Raw genomic sequence first — 15,548 nt, 5'->3', positions numbered from 1 at the left:
GAAAATGTGGGGGAGAGGATGGCCGTATCCCAGGTCTTATTTGGGTCCCTGAGATGCACCTCGTGATGTGTGGGTCCTTGGTTTGCACAGGAACGAATCTAAGAGAGAGCCACAATTCAGTAAATGTAGATTTATTCAGAGAGATATATACTCCACAGACAGAGTGGGCTGTTTCAGAAGGCAACAGAAAGGCCATGAGGCGTGAGGGTTGGGTGCTCCAGTTTAAAGAAAAGTAGATACACACTCCACAGACATAGTGTGGGCTGTCTCCCTCAGCAGAGAGAGCAGCCACGAGGTGTGGTTGTTAGTTTTTATGCACTCAGTATCTTCATATGCTAATAAGTGGGAGGAATATTCCAACCGCTTTGGGGAAGGTGTTGCGATTACCAGAAATTGGGCCACCATTCACCCTTTGACCTTTCATGGTCAGCCTTGAACCTGTCCTGGCACCTGTAGGAGTGCCATTTAGCATCCTGCTGTATTTCAGTGAGTGTGTATTGAAGCTCAAGTTCTACTGGGAGTTGACTTTTCCACCGTCTCGGTGCTAATGGCTGTGCCATTCTTTTAATGGCTGTGCCCTGCCCCCTTCCCTCCTGTCTCATGAAGGAGCTCTGGACTGATTGCACAATTGCAGAGCAGGGGACAGAGTGGAAAGAACTTTATAAGTGGAAGGTGGAAGGCAGTGTTGGTAGTAGAATTCTCAAGTCAATTATAAAGTAAGGGTCTTCTGTTTGCTGGGATTACCTGGTGTCACATTAGGGAGCTGTGAGCCTTGGGGACTTCAGTGAGTGGGTGGCTCACTGTATATACTGTGTTGCTTCTTAGGCGGCTCGAGAACAGTTGGCTTATATGTGACCCATTCACTCAAGCAGGGGTCTTTTTGGGGATTTTCTGCACTTGAGGCTAACATGGGTCACATGGGGGGGCAGGACCGGCCAGTCACAGCTTGGTCCACAGTCACCTAGTGCCCTCGTGGCTTTCATCCCATGGATGTGTCACCTCCCTCTCAATGGGGACAAGGTCAAAAGTGGTGGGGCAGCTTCTCAGTGGCGAAGGCATTGCTCTCCAGACCCAACACTCAACAGCATGGACCCCTGGTTTTGGCTACAGTCTTAGCTAGATGAGGCTGTTGAGTAGCTGAGCTCATGAGACGTGGGTGCCATGCTTCCACTCTCACCAAGAGCTCTACTTTTGAAGATTCTGATCAGACAGCCACAAATACTCCCTAGCCCATAAACAAGGAACAGTCCCTTTCACTCGGGGAAGGGCACACAGAAGGAGAACGGATCATCCCGAGAGCAGGAGAGGCCAAATCAGTCCTGCCCTCAGGGGTCTGAGAGACGAGCCAGCTCAGTTCCTCTTACTAGTGGTTTACTTGGAGGATCTGGGGTATTTTGGTGACCTGCAAGTGTCAGGAAATAGTACACGAGGGCTTTGTAGAATTTCTGGTCCGGTGTTAACTCACCCCATTGTAGCTGTCGTGCAAGGAAACAAAACTTGGTGGACAACAGGCCATGGCCTCTGCTCCCTGGTGGAGCCAGGAGATTACAATGTTAAGAACGACTGCAGGGGCATCATTTCTATGTTGAGAGGCCAGATGGCCTTACATATCTCTCATGCTGGATGCCTAAGTTGCAAAGGGAAACTGGATTTCATCCAGCTCTCCAGCCAAGGAGGAGACCACAAGTGGCCTCCCCCACCAACTGTGAGCTCTTTGCCTCCACTGACAGCAGCATGTATAGCAAAAAGCTGGGCTGCCACCTGCGTTTCCGTGTAAACATCCGAGTAGCCACAACAATGGCCTCGTGAGCGATGGTGTGCCCAAGGAAGCGCTATGTGGGGCAGAGGGAGGAGTGCCGGGGTCAGACACCGGGAGGGCAGGCAGGCAGTGAGGACATCTGTGCAGCGCAGATGCCATGGAACTGAGCCAAAGGGAGGCTGGTTTTGGAGCAGGGAGCCTGGGCAGTGCCATGTTGTTCGTAAGAAGATCCTGGGCTCTGGATCCAAGAAGTCATTGGCTTGATTCCTGACCTCAACCCTCATCTTGGGCAAATGTTTGAAGCTTTCTGTGCCTCTGTTTCTTGGTGTCCCAGTTGGGGACAATAGTAGCAATTACTTCTGAGAGTCAGGAGCGCCTTTATAGATGTCATTTCATTACGCTCACATCAGCCCACAAGCACGGTGCTTGGTCCCCCGTTTTACACGTGGCAGACGAGTAACTTTTAATCAGTAATCACGCAGCTAATAATGGTCATAATCAGCATTTGAATTTGATCCCTGTGTCCAGATAATTTCTATTCTCACTCAGTATTACTGGAAAACTAGTAAAGTCAGAACAAACACTGCTGGGAAGTGGGTGCTTGAAACATGTTTGTCATCTTTGCCATTGGGGAGTGTTGAGTTCACATTCCTCACAGCACTTCTGAGGCTCCCTGCGTCTCCGGCTGCCCCTGGTGGGGTCTACAGGGCTCTGGGCAGCTTCTCCTTGTTCTCTAACCCCAAGGCTCTCTGCTCTCTGCAGGTTGATTCTCAACCCTGACTGCTCGGTAGAGCTAGTGTCTAAAAACAAAAAAATGTGGGGAGGGTACGGCTCAGTGGTAGAGCACGTGCTTAGCATGCAAGAGGTCCTGGGTTCAATTCCCAGTACCTCCATTAAAATAAATAATGCTCAATACTCCCCACAAAAAGAAAAGAAGTATTTAAAAAATAATAAACAGTACAAAGGCCCCACTCCAGGCTGTGGTGCACTATTTTTTAAAGGCTCCCAAATGCATCCCATATGCAGGAGGGTGAGAGCTATCCCTATACACTTCTTGTGAGCTTGTCCACTCACACCCATTAGCCTCTTGAAACAGTAAAACTACTTGGCTCAGCCTAGAACTTTCTCCCGATTTCTAGAGTTTTATTTTCCTACTGCACATCTCTCCTGGAGCCCACAGGAACTCAGCCAGAACTGAATCAGTTGTCTCCTCTCATGACTTGCCCCTCTTCCTGCCCTTCTTTTTTTTTTTTAACATTTTTTATTCATTTATAATCATTTTACAATGTTGTGTCAAATTCCAGTGTTCAGCACAATTTTTCAGTCATTCATGGACATATACACACTCATTGGCACAATTTTTCTCTGTGATTTATCATAACATTTTGTGTATATTTCCCTGTGCTATACAGTGTAATGTCATTTATCTAGTCTACAATTTTGAAATCCCAGTCTATCCCTTTCCACCGTCTAACCCCCTGGTAAACACAAGTCTGTATTCTCTGTCCATGAGTCTATTTCTGTCCTGTATTTATGCTTTGTTTTTGTTTGTTTGTTTGTTTTTGTTTTTTAGATTCCACATAATAGCGATCTCATATGGTATTTTTCTTTCTCTTTCTGGCTTACTTCACTTAGAATGACATTCTCCAGGAGCATCCATGTTGCTGCAAATGACATTATGTTGTCGGTTTTTATGGCTGAGTAGTATTCCATTGTATAAATATACCACATCTTCTTTATCCAGTCACCTGTTGATGGACATTTAGGCTGTTTCCATGTTTTGGCTATTGTAAATAGTGCTGCTATGAACATTGGAGTGCAGGTGTCATCCTGAAGTAGATTTCCTTCTGGATTCAAGCCCAGGAGCGGAATTCCTGGGTCATATGGTAAGTCTATTCCTAGTCTTTTGAGGAATCTCCACACTGTTTTCCACAGTGGCTGCACCAAACTGCATTCCCACCAGCAGTGTAGGAGGGTCCCCCTTTCTCCACAGCCTCTCCAGCATTTGTCATTTGTGGATTTTTGAATGACGGCCATTCTGACTGGTGTGAGGTGATACCTCATTGTAGTTTTGATTTGCATTTCTCTGATGATTAGTGATATTGAGCATTTTTTCATGTGCTTTTTGATCATTTGAATGTCTTCCTTGGAGAATTGCTTGTTTAGGTCTTCTGCCCATTTTTGGATTGGGTTGTTTATTTTTCTCTTATTGAGTTGTATGAGCTGCTTATATATTTTGGAGATCAAGCCTTTGTCGGTTTCACTTGCAAAAATTTTCTCCCATTCCGTAGGTTTTCTTCTTGTTTTATTTCTGGTTTCCTTTGCTCTGAAGAAGCTTGTAAGTTTCATTAGGTCCCATTTGTTTATTCTTGCTTTTATTTCTTCTAGGAGAAAATTTTTGAAATGTATGTCAGATAATGTTTTGCCTATGTTTTCCTCTAGGAGGTTCTTGCCCTTCTTATTTCAGGGAATGGCACTATAATTTAGACACTGCCAAAGCCAGAAAGCTGGCCGGCATCTTTGACCTCTTCCTGCCCTTCCATCACACCTGTGGCCAATCCGTCCACCTGCTGAAATGTTTTCTTCTCTCTCCTCCTGGCAGGGCCTCAGCAGGCCTTCACATGAACCTGCCAATAGTCCTCCCTGCCTCTATCTTGTCTCTTTCTAGATCACTTTGCATGTCTCCTCTACCTTGGAGGCACACAGAGTCCTTTGTGATGTGCCCCTGTGATCTCTCCACCTGGTTGCCTCACCTGCCTCCCACACCCTGTGCTCGCTTCTAGACTATTTGCAGTTCCTGGAAGGGACCTGGCTCTCTTTGGCCTCCCTCCTTTGCATGTGCAGCTCCCCAGGGAGAAATGGCCTTAACATTATAAGTTCACCTGATCAATTCTAGGGCATCTCAGAGCTCACCACAGTGGTTCTCTCCTCTGGGAGAGCCTTGGCTACAGTTCCGGCTCCCTGCCCTGAGCACCCTCTGCTGACTGTTATCCAAGCCCTCTTAACACGCCTCCTCAGCCATCATTTCACAATGAGTCCTCTGCACCTAGGAGCTCCCGGAAGCAGGGACTGTGTCTTTTTCCTCTTTATTCTCAGAGCATTGTAGAGACTCAGGTACAATGGTGGAGGACACAGTGGTTATTCTGCAATTTCTCTAGAGTTGGGGCCTAGGGGTAACAGTCTGGTGGGAAGAAGGGCTTAGGGGATTCACCCTGAAGCCACATTTTCAATTAACATTTCATGTTGTTTTTGTCTACTATTTAAAGTTACGAGTCTTAAAACACAATGACGATTTCTAAAAATTACATTACCGATGATTGAGAAAAATGGCAGTTTTCCATATTTAAGAATATTATTTTAAGTTTGTGTGACTGGGGTGGTGGAAAATAGAAATGCAGGGGCTACTAAAGCATTCTCATCCCCTTCCCCACCCTCAGGTCCTTTGGACAGAAGAGACAGAGGGATGTGAGGAGAAGGCTTGGATGGTGAACCGTGCAGTACTTTTAAATTGTGACAGTTACTTGTGCTTTTTTTTTACTTTTTTTTTAATGGAGGTAATGGGGCTTGAACCCAGGACCTTGTACATGCTTAGCACGTGCTCTATCACTGAGCTATACCCACCCTTCCCCCCGATATTTGTGTTTTTAGTGGGCATAATGTGCTGGTAGCAGGTACTTTAGCATCAGACACAGTCACCTGCCTCTGACCATCACGTTAATAACTTTCCCTTGAGCTAGAGAGCTAGTCTGTTTCCAAACGTTCAATAAATTATCTACATTTTCTTTTTTCTTAAACAAAAGGTATTAACTCATTTTTTTCTTTAGTATCGCCTATAAATAAAATGTGATTTTACTAACCATTTACCAAAGTGTTAAGTGTAATAAATATTAAGTACAGATTTCTGAAGCATCAGGCATCACTGAAGATCCACATTCTGCTGTTCTGTCTCTCTGTTAGTCACCTTACTTTTGGAGTTCTGGAAGCGGTGCCAGGCAGAACTTGAGTACAAATGGGAGACAGTTGAGCAGGAAGAACAAGTCTGGCCAGAATAGGAGGCGAGGTGTCCCCACGTGGAGATAGATGAGATTACCCAGGAAAAGCGGGCGCTGTTTAGATGCACTTTATTCTGTTTACTTCTGGACTTGTCAACCTTGGCTGCGTGTAGGAATCACCAGGGGACCTTAAAAAATGTTGGTGCCTGGGTTCCATCACTGCAAACTCTGATTGTACTTAGTGGCCTGGGGGCGCATTCTGGCATAGGGAAGTTTTTAAAGCTCCTCTGGTTATTCTAATGTGCAGCCAAGTTGAAGGAGCACTGCCTGGAATGGTGGACACAGAAGAGAAGTGAGGTTCTTCCTTCATAATAACAGTAAAAAGGGGGAAAAGAAAAAGACTGGTATAAGTGTATATGAAAAGAGGCATTGATTTGTATCCTTTCATGACACCAATAAAAAATGCAAAATATAAATTAGCTGCAATGACATAGATGTAGAAGGAAAGAGAAATTGGTTTTTATAGTTGACTCCCATTTTTTTAAATGCGCCTTCATTATTGTGGCCTCCTTTTCATCATAGACTAGGTGCCCCTTTGTCTTGAACTAAGTCCCGGTCACTGCTCCCCCTTCCTACTGGGATGTGCACAAAGCAGCATGGCTCTCATCCTAAAGTCAGAGAAAGGGTAGAAGAAGCAGGGAAACATTTGTTGAGGTGCCATCAGTGTTTGAGCAGTGTTTGAGCTAGTCATTTTACATAACTGGAAATGTAAATTTATTGCTGCCACTCCTGCTGCAAAATTAAAAAAATAAAACTGTATATCTTTGTATCAACATTCCAGAGCTATGAAAAGATGATTTTTGAGTCATTTGTATTATTGCTTCTTTCCATCAGCTGAGATAATTTAGAGCTGATGGTGCTTGCAGTCAGCAGCAGCAGGACAGTAGGTTGTGAGAATGAATAACTCTTGGGAAAAAAATGCTTTTACTAGGAGTATCTGAAAATGTCTCCAAATATAGATTTAATAAATTGAATCACAGATCTACAGAATGTTGGCACTGAAAAGATATGGAGGGAGCAGGTCAAACTCCTCTTTTTATAAATGGAAAAAAATGAGGTTCAGCTACCAATAGAAAGTGACATTTGTCTTTTACAATGTAATAAGCTTCTAATAATCCCCATTATGAATAGTTCCCATTGTTTACAACTGAAGATGGGGGTAAAAGCATATGTTGGTGAAAGACTGTACATTCAGAGATGAAAGCTGAATCTTAGACAAAATTAGATGTTCATAATGCTTTTGAGTCCTGAAAAACAAAAACTTATCATATTGGCAGCATACAAAAAATACTGAAGAGAAGTTTTTTGGTCATTTAAACTGCCAAGTTTAAATTTAATTTTGCAAGCTAATAAGTTTAAATTTTCATTGGGACATGCTTGTTGAAAAATTGAAGATGAAGACTCATTTAACTTTATCATTCTTCCTTATTTAAAAAATTGCCTTATTTTTTTTTAGTTTTTTATTTGAAGTATTTTACTTTACTTGAGAAAGCATGCTCCATTGTTTAGAGAGGCCAGCGTTGTGGTAGTGAGATCTTGCGAATGAAGTTGCCTAAATTCATATTTGAACACAGCAGCTTGCTTCCTGAGTGATCTTGGACAACTTAACTTCTCTGTGCCATAGTTTCCTATAAAATAAGAATAAGAGAGTTGCTTCTTCATGACAGTGGTAAGGACGGGTCGAAGTAATGTATAGAATCTACTTGGAAGGCTTCCTGGCACAGAGGAAGGGCCATGTACTTAGTTACAGCTATTATTATACTATATCTGGTTTTATAATCCAGTTAAATCTTGATTCTTGCTGATTTCATCTCTTAAAAAATTCTAAATATAAACTCTAAAATGGAAACTCTTAAACGTCATAGTTGTAGCTAATTAACACATAAATCTCAACCAAGAAACACACAGTGGACACCAGTTAGCTGCAGACAACTGTGATTCTTTCTGTCCTGCACAGACCCTAAGCTGTCACTACCTTCACTTCTGAAATCAAAGGCAAGCTAAGGAATAGAGCTTTAAATCTTGGCCTCATCAGGTGCTCAGACCATGGCAGGGAAACAGTTTACTGTTCACATGTGCATTTTCAAAAAATAGTATTAAAACGAACACTGTACATATTTTGTTGTGTGTTTGACATCGTTAACAGAAAAGAAAAGGAAAAAAACAGGAAAAAACCCATGCATTTACAAACAAGGAGGCTATGTCTGAAATTTTTTTTTTTATATTATGTTTAGGATTTACTGACCAGTTAGGAGAAATATCATTTCATTGGTGTAATCCCTTGATTGACTAAACTTGTTTTTTTAATTAGGAAGAAGAGCGTGTTCCCTTTACCACCTGGGGAAAGTGTATACATATAACCCTTTGCGCAAGTGCTCTTTTTCTGGGTAAGAACCTGCCACAGACTTTTAAAATCTAATGTGAAATGCTGAGAAAACTGAAAGTCAAGCTGGGAACTATGTAGTCTCATAGAGGAAACTTTTTCCAGAGAACATCTGAGCCAATGCAGGGCGCCGCTCTGGAGGTTCCACAGTCTCTTCTGCTCACAGTGCTTCCCCCAATTCTTTTCACCTCATTTGTTCAAATCAGATCAGTGGTTTAGGATTCTCCAGGGTCTGATTAAGAGACCAGATGGAGGCATTAAATTTCTAAAATTTTCCAAGTGTAACAACCTAGGTAAAATGTCTAAGAATAGCCTAACAAAAGGATAGTAGGAACTATCAAAAAATAAAAGTAAAAACTACTGAAAGATATAAAAGGTGCTTTAATCACATGATTCTAGATTAAAAGATCATATTTCCAAAATATCAGAAGTTATAAAATTGATTTGGGTTTATTGTGAATAAAATCATATTAGTAATATAAAAATTAATAAGATAATGAGAGTTTTACTAGTTCAAGAATAGCCAGATTATAAAATAAGGCAGGAAGTCCAGATATGGGCTCTGATATCAATAATAATTTAATATAAGAGATGGAAGGCATTACAAATCAGGGAGATAAATAAAGGTTATTCAGTGAATGAAACACTTGTTAGCTACTTGGGGGAAAAGAAAAGATTGAAATCATACAGTGAACCATATATTGTGATAAATTCCAGAAACATTTAAAAAGTAACACAATTAGAAAAAAAACTACAAATAAATATGGATGAGTATACAACCTCTAGATGGACAGTAAGTATCAGAGGAAATTATACAAAGATTTCCATGCATCAGAGCATCCTAATTTTAAACAAAACACCAGAGAATGTTATTTGCTTACAAATCCGACAAGGGGCTAATTCCTTCAATACATAGAGAGTTCAGATCACTTCAAAGGTAACATCAAAATATCTCAGAAGCGTAGAAGGCAGAGAAGATGAACACACATTCGCAAAAGAAAAAATAGATGTCACACTTCAATGGTAATTCACTCAGTGCACATCAAAATGAAATAGTTTTCCACTTCTCAAGTGACACAACTCTGTTTATGAGGATGAATTGCCAGTGATCACCAATCCCATGCCTAGGTTACTGGATAATTTTTGTGAAGTATGGTTGATTTACAATGCTGTGTTAATTTCTGGTGTACTCCTCAAGCCTTCTTAGAAAGCAGTCTGGCAGTTGATATCAAGAGTCAAAAATATTCATATGTTTTAATCCACTAATTCAGCTTTGAAAAACTTTTAATCAGGAATTATTTCAAAATGGCAGGGAAAAGTCAGTATGGATGCAAGTCACAGACATACTTTTATATGTGTATATATATATATAAAATCTCAGCCAAAATATTCTTCCAACTCTTCACAAAGTAGAATAGTATGCAGTCATGAAAAAGTGTGTCCATGAAAATATTTTATGACATGTCAAAGTGTTGCGCTTATGATAGATTGGAGAATTAAATTAATATATAAAATGATTTGTAATATACAAACAATGCACCATTCTGAAGGAATTATGTCTATAGGTTGGAGCATTATTCTTATTTTATTTTTTATTCATTTTCAGAGTTGGAGTCTTTTGATTGTAGGTGACAAAATCAATCTCCAATGTGTTTAAACAACAACCAAGAAATGGGGATCCATGGGATTTATTGGTTCCTGTAAATGAAAACCTCAGGTCTGAGGTCTGGCTTCAGTCAAGGAGAGATACTCTAGCCCAGATGATGTCAAGGGCTGCTTTTGTCCTGTCTTCATTCTGTGTCCAAAGATGTCTCAGCATGATGCTTCTAGGCACGCAGCATCCCAGATCATCCATCCAAACCAAGACAGGTCTCTTTTGGCAGCTTCCTCTCTTGATAGAAGAAGCTTATGTTTCACATGGGCACCAGCATGTATCTCCTCACATAATAGTGGCTCTTCCTGGGTTATTTGCCAATTCTCCAATCATGTGCAAGGCCAATACAATGAGGGGTATTATTTGTCTTAAACCAACTGAGATCTACTTCTGGTGCTTCAGAAAGAGTGGGTCAATCGAGGTTAAATCACAGGACTAAAAACAAAAGGGAGGTTATTTATCCTAAAGCAAGTTCTGGGTCCTCTTCTAAGACTGGGGACAGATCCAGGACAGCAGTTCTGTCCACTACTGAGTACTTTCAAATTTTCTTTAATGAGCAAATGTTAAATTTATGATCAGAAAAGATGATAAATAAGAAGAAACTTGAGGAAGGAGAACGGAAAGCTTTCCTGTTTCTTAAGAAATAGTGAACCCATTAAGTGCTTGGAAGAAAAATGGAAATGTGTCAAGTTTGTAAAAGTTCTGAAATGAATTAGAATTGATTTTACAGACCATGTAGGAGACAGTGCTATACAGTTAGTGTGTCTTTGGGCTCTTTGAGTATTTCAGTACTTTCACTTAATAGTTGCTTCATTTGGGGCAAATTGCAACATCTCCATGTGGCTCTATTTCCACATCTGTAAAAGAGATATAATATTACCTTCCCCACAGGGTGATTGTGAGGATTTTGAAAAATAGATGTGTGCTGAAGCAATAGTAAGTATTTACGCATTCTTAACTATTATGTTTACTTAATACATAATTAAAAAATTACTATGCAGACTTTTAAAAAATGCATACTATTTAAATGGCCTATATGAGCTGTACAAGAGAGGAAGGCTTAATATACCTTCTATAATACATTTTTCTCAGCCTTAACTAATTTTCACATTTAATCACAAACACACCAAAAAGTTATTCCTTTCACAAGCATGAAGACTTAACTGTGAAGAAAAGGATGATGAAAGAGAGTAGAGGAGAAAATAAAATGCTTTCTCTACAAACTGATGGCTTAAAAACTAAGAAAAAACACCTTTTTAAGACTTTGGTCACCATATTCATAGCTTATACTTAGGTAGAGTTTTTCACATGCCTGCGGTTAATGTTCCAATTGTTTTCACAATTAGTAAATAATTGACTCATCACAATAGTCCTATAAATTGCTATTATTATCTCCCCATTATATGGGTGAAGCCCCTAGAGGTTAAGAAATTTGCACAAGGCCCCACAGCTAGCATCAGAGCTGGGATCCAGATGCAGGAGTGTGGCTCCAGGAGGGGCTTGTAAACACTCCCTCTGCTCTCCCATGCAGGTGCAAGCCAGCCGCCTGCTATTACTGTAAATAACATGATGTGGTTCACTTAGTCCTGAAATTCACATTCTTTGTAGCTTTCTCTCTGGGGCACCCATCAGGAGCAGCCAGGGACACTGAGTACATGCTTCTGGACTATGACCAAGAAGGTAGATGGAAGGAAAACTGTTTAAAAATGGGATCTTTAATGTTCATTCTTCAGTGGCCAGAAAAAAAACCTGCCTAGTGAGGAACTGAAACCCTATTAGCCACGTGCAAATTTTGCTTCAGACACCCCCGCTGCCCTTGGGTCCACACAGTCAAAACTACTGTGGATTAGGGACATGAATCTTGTGCAAATGCAGGGAGTAGGAATACCTGCCATTTCAAGATCTCAAGGAGTATGAAAAGCATGTGAAGCTTTCATCAGCAGAGACCTGCTGTCACTCCCACTATTACCCTCAGGGCATGTCCACAGCTTCACTGGTCCTATTCAGAATGAAGACGACAGCTAGCACCTGCTGACCCCTGAATCAGTGATAGGTTCTCCCTTGAAAGGAAGCATATCCCCTTCATGGGTTACAACTAGTTCATAACCTAAGTAATTCTACAGATGTAGAAGGGCTACTTTCATTTGTTCTGCTATCACAGACTTCCCTCCAAAAGATCATGCCACCAGTTACCCCATTTTCACCCATTAAAATATACTTAACAGGCTTCCTTCTTTAGTGCAGTTTTAGGTTTACAGAAAAATTCACAGAAAGTGGAGTTCCCATATATTCCCTATGCCCTGCACACAGCTGCTCCTGCTGCCAGCGTGTTACATTAGTGGATGCACTCATTCTTTTTGACATCTTTCATTCCTCCTCCCCTAAAATTTAACATGACTGATATTCACGTCTCTTATGGCATTTACGTGCGATTTATATCACTTCTCACGTTTATGTGAAGTTTACAACACATGCATGTTTTCTGTTTAAGCTGGGTTGGGGGCAAGTTTTCTGTGTAAAAATACGATCATTAGTGAGTCTCATGCTGCTGGGTTCTTGGGTTGTCAGGTCCTGTTAACCATTGTTTCAGTTATTGGGATCATTGTCTACGGACTTTCAGTGTTCATTGTATTTCCTGCAAAACTTCCCAAGAACCTGAATGGAACAGACCCAATCCAAAAGTACCTGACTGTGCAGGTGGGCCACGCCCATCACTGCTTCCCATATCAGTTTTATCATCATGGTGACCCTGAACGCCATATATGAGAAAGTGGCAATCATGATGACTGACTCTGGTAAGCTCCTCCTGCAGCTGAGATAATTTCTACACCAGTTTTAGAACCAGGTCAAAACAGAGACTATCTTTTAGGCACTTCAATTGCAGTACATTACAGTCTTTAGTTAACTTCAACTGCAAACCTATTTTCTCTAGCCTATATGAGAAGTGAATTAGCTCCATTTTTGCATTAGTAAAAGGGACAAAAGAAGCTTTAGAATGTCCAAGCTCTGTGTAAATATGTCAGTGCTTAATAATAATTTCAATTACATTAGATAATGTACCCTGTTGTTGAAAGTAAATAGTCTCTGTATTGCAAATAAGTGGAAGAGGGTCGTGGTTCCAGTGGCAGATTTGCTTGCGCGTTACGGAGAGGACAAGTAATCACACTGTTATGTGTCTTCCCCCCATGCTGTTCCTGTTAGTGCAACTCCATTCTCATCAGCTGCAGCTTCTATAATAAATGTTTCTTCTCTCTGGCTTGTATCCCACCCAGCGGCTTAGCGGCCTAAGTTAAGTGCTTCCAACACATTGCATGTGGCTGGGTGGTCCTCCCAGTGGTCTGCTCAGTGGTCATCTTCTGAAAATACTAAGACCAATTCAAATTCTGAACTAGGAGGATGACCCGTTTTATGTTCCCCAAATGCTTCTAGCAAGTTGCCCCGTGTTTTGTTTGTCTTCTTCAATAGTCCTACCTTACTGCCTTTCAGGGAGACAAGAGAATATTATCTAGCAGGATGTTTAGAAGTAGCTTTCTTTCAAATTACACCTAACAGAGGACAGTTCTTGCCCATTGGATACTGTTGTGCTTATAAATTTTAAGGAACAGGTGACTTTTTTTTTTTTTGCCTTGTGGGATATCACTTTCTTAGTGGGAGAAACTCTTACAACAGTGTGTACAGTTGGAATTAACATAGTGGATATGTTAAGAAATTCAAAACAGCTGGTATGAAAACAGTGTGAATTGTGTGTGTGTATGTGTGTATATATGTATATATATATATATACACACACACACACATATTAAATGTGTTAACTCATGTGTCCGTGGCTTTGATTAGGGTCTCAAAGCTGTTCACAGTTTTACAGACTTACCTTTTCTTTATTCTAGCTGCAGAGCTCCCAAGGACCAGACTGACTATGAGAACAACCCAGCCATGAAGGTGTTCTTGTTCCATTTTGTCAACTACTACTCCACGTGTTTCTACATCACATTCTTTAAGGGCAGATTTGTGACTTATCCATGAGATCTGGTGTATTGGCTGTAAAAATACAGAAATGAAGAGGTGTGAATACAGCTATGTGTTCTGACAATCTAACCTGTTTCAGGTTTTCTCTTAGTTGCCCAATGAAGAGTGTCTTTACTCTCTGCTCCTTAGATTTTTTTAGGCATAAAATAATGACTTTATTTCATGTTAGAGCTATCTAAAATTTAAATGAGATTTTCTTTCTAATATTCCAGTGTGACCCATGTGATGTCTCCTTGAACTGATGACACAGCTGACAATAATCATGGGAGGACAGCCCATCTGTAATAACATACAAGAGGTGTTAATTCCGTGAGTACTCAGTCATGTGATCTTGGGTGGGTGAGAATGGCCCACCCACCCACATCATTTTCCTGCATGCCCATCTCTAGAACAGTGGAGACTCTCTGCTTATTAAATCTCTCCAGATAAGATGATCCAGCCAAAAGTATAAACGTACCTGATGTTTAATAATTATGTTTAAATACCTTCCTTTTTATGTTTAACATAAATCCCCAAGTGCTATAGTCTCTGCTTATTAGCCCACCACTGGGGACTGACTGATCAGAGCCCATTGAGAGATGGCCCTTTTTGGGGCCATGAACTTAGTTTTCCCACAATTTCCTGCAAATTTCTCCTCCTTTTATATATGCATTTAAAAATCCATAACAGGAATTTGTTGAGTGCCTAGTATGTGCTAGTCACTGTATTAAATGTTGTACATATATGTATGTGTGTGTGTGTGTGTGTGTGTGTGTGTGTACAAGTTAATCACCCAAACAATCCTTATTCTTATCTTCCTTTTGCAAATGAAGATCCTGTGGCTTAAAGAGGGTAACTGATATGCCCAAGCTCTCATTGCCAATAAGAGACCACTGTGGGACTCAGATGTAAGACACTATCTCTCTGAATCCATGTTCTTCTAAGAAGAGACTCTCTTAGGGTCCTAAGGCACAGGGTTACATAAAGTTTTAAGAGACACTTGTCTAAAATAATAACAACAGAGGTTTTGACTTACTGTTCTCTTCCTAAAATGAGAAAAGCAGATGTTAGCAAAGGTCACACTGTCCTTTTGATTTTCACATAAGCCCAATCCCACATCAAAGTGGACAGTCCAGTGTTATCTGCAATTTCTGAACATTTCAAGGAGCTTACTCTATTCACTTTCTGTTGCTGTTGTAACAAGTATCCCCAAACGTCATGGTAGTAGGAAGAGAAAAGAAAAAGTCTCTACTAAACAACGCAAATTTAAACTTGTAGTTTTCTTGAATGCAGAAGCCTGCTGAAGTCAAAGTGTTGGCACGGCTCTTTCTGAAGGCCTCAGGGGAACCTGTATCTGACTTTTCTGGATTCCAGAGACCACCTGCGTCTCTTGGCCTGTGACCTCTTTTCTCATTCTCAAGGTCAGCATGGTTGTGTGCCTCTGACTCTGAACCTGTGGTCAGATCTCCTCTCCTCTCTCCCCTCTTCTGCCTCTTTCTTCCTCCTTTAACGACCCTGGTGATTACACTGGGCCCAAATCTATAATCCAGCTGGTCTCTCTTAGAGTCGACTGGTTAGCAACCTTAACCACATCTGCAACCATAGGCCCCCTTTGCCAGGGAATCTGACCTCTTCCTATGTTCTGGGGATAAGGACATAGACATATTGGGGGGGAACATTTTTCTGCCTACCACA

The 15,548-nt window shown here is 41.0% G+C and overlaps 1 long non-coding RNA gene across 2 annotated transcripts in view; it reads left to right on the top strand.

The window, feature by feature from the left end:
• LOC140694792 (uncharacterized) overlaps positions 1-15,548 on the top strand; it is a 50,635-nt gene that overhangs the window by 22,818 nt on the left and 12,269 nt on the right. Inside the window, exons 4-5 of one of the 2 annotated variants that reach the window (XR_012070432.1) lie at positions 13,736-13,910; positions 14,087-14,183. This is a non-coding gene — a long non-coding RNA (uncharacterized lncRNA). Of the gene's footprint in view, positions 1-8,122; positions 8,199-13,735; positions 13,911-14,086; positions 14,184-15,548 lie in introns of those variants that run through there. The other variant, XR_012070431.1, reaches the window with a different exon arrangement.

Source organism: Vicugna pacos, unplaced genomic scaffold (genome assembly GCF_048564905.1).
Source record: "Vicugna pacos unplaced genomic scaffold, VicPac4 scaffold_104, whole genome shotgun sequence".
In the NCBI taxonomy this organism is placed as follows: domain Eukaryota; kingdom Metazoa; phylum Chordata; class Mammalia; order Artiodactyla; family Camelidae; genus Vicugna; species Vicugna pacos.
The sequence above is the reverse complement of the archived record's forward strand: the minus strand, read 5'-3'. Positions and strand labels throughout refer to the sequence as shown.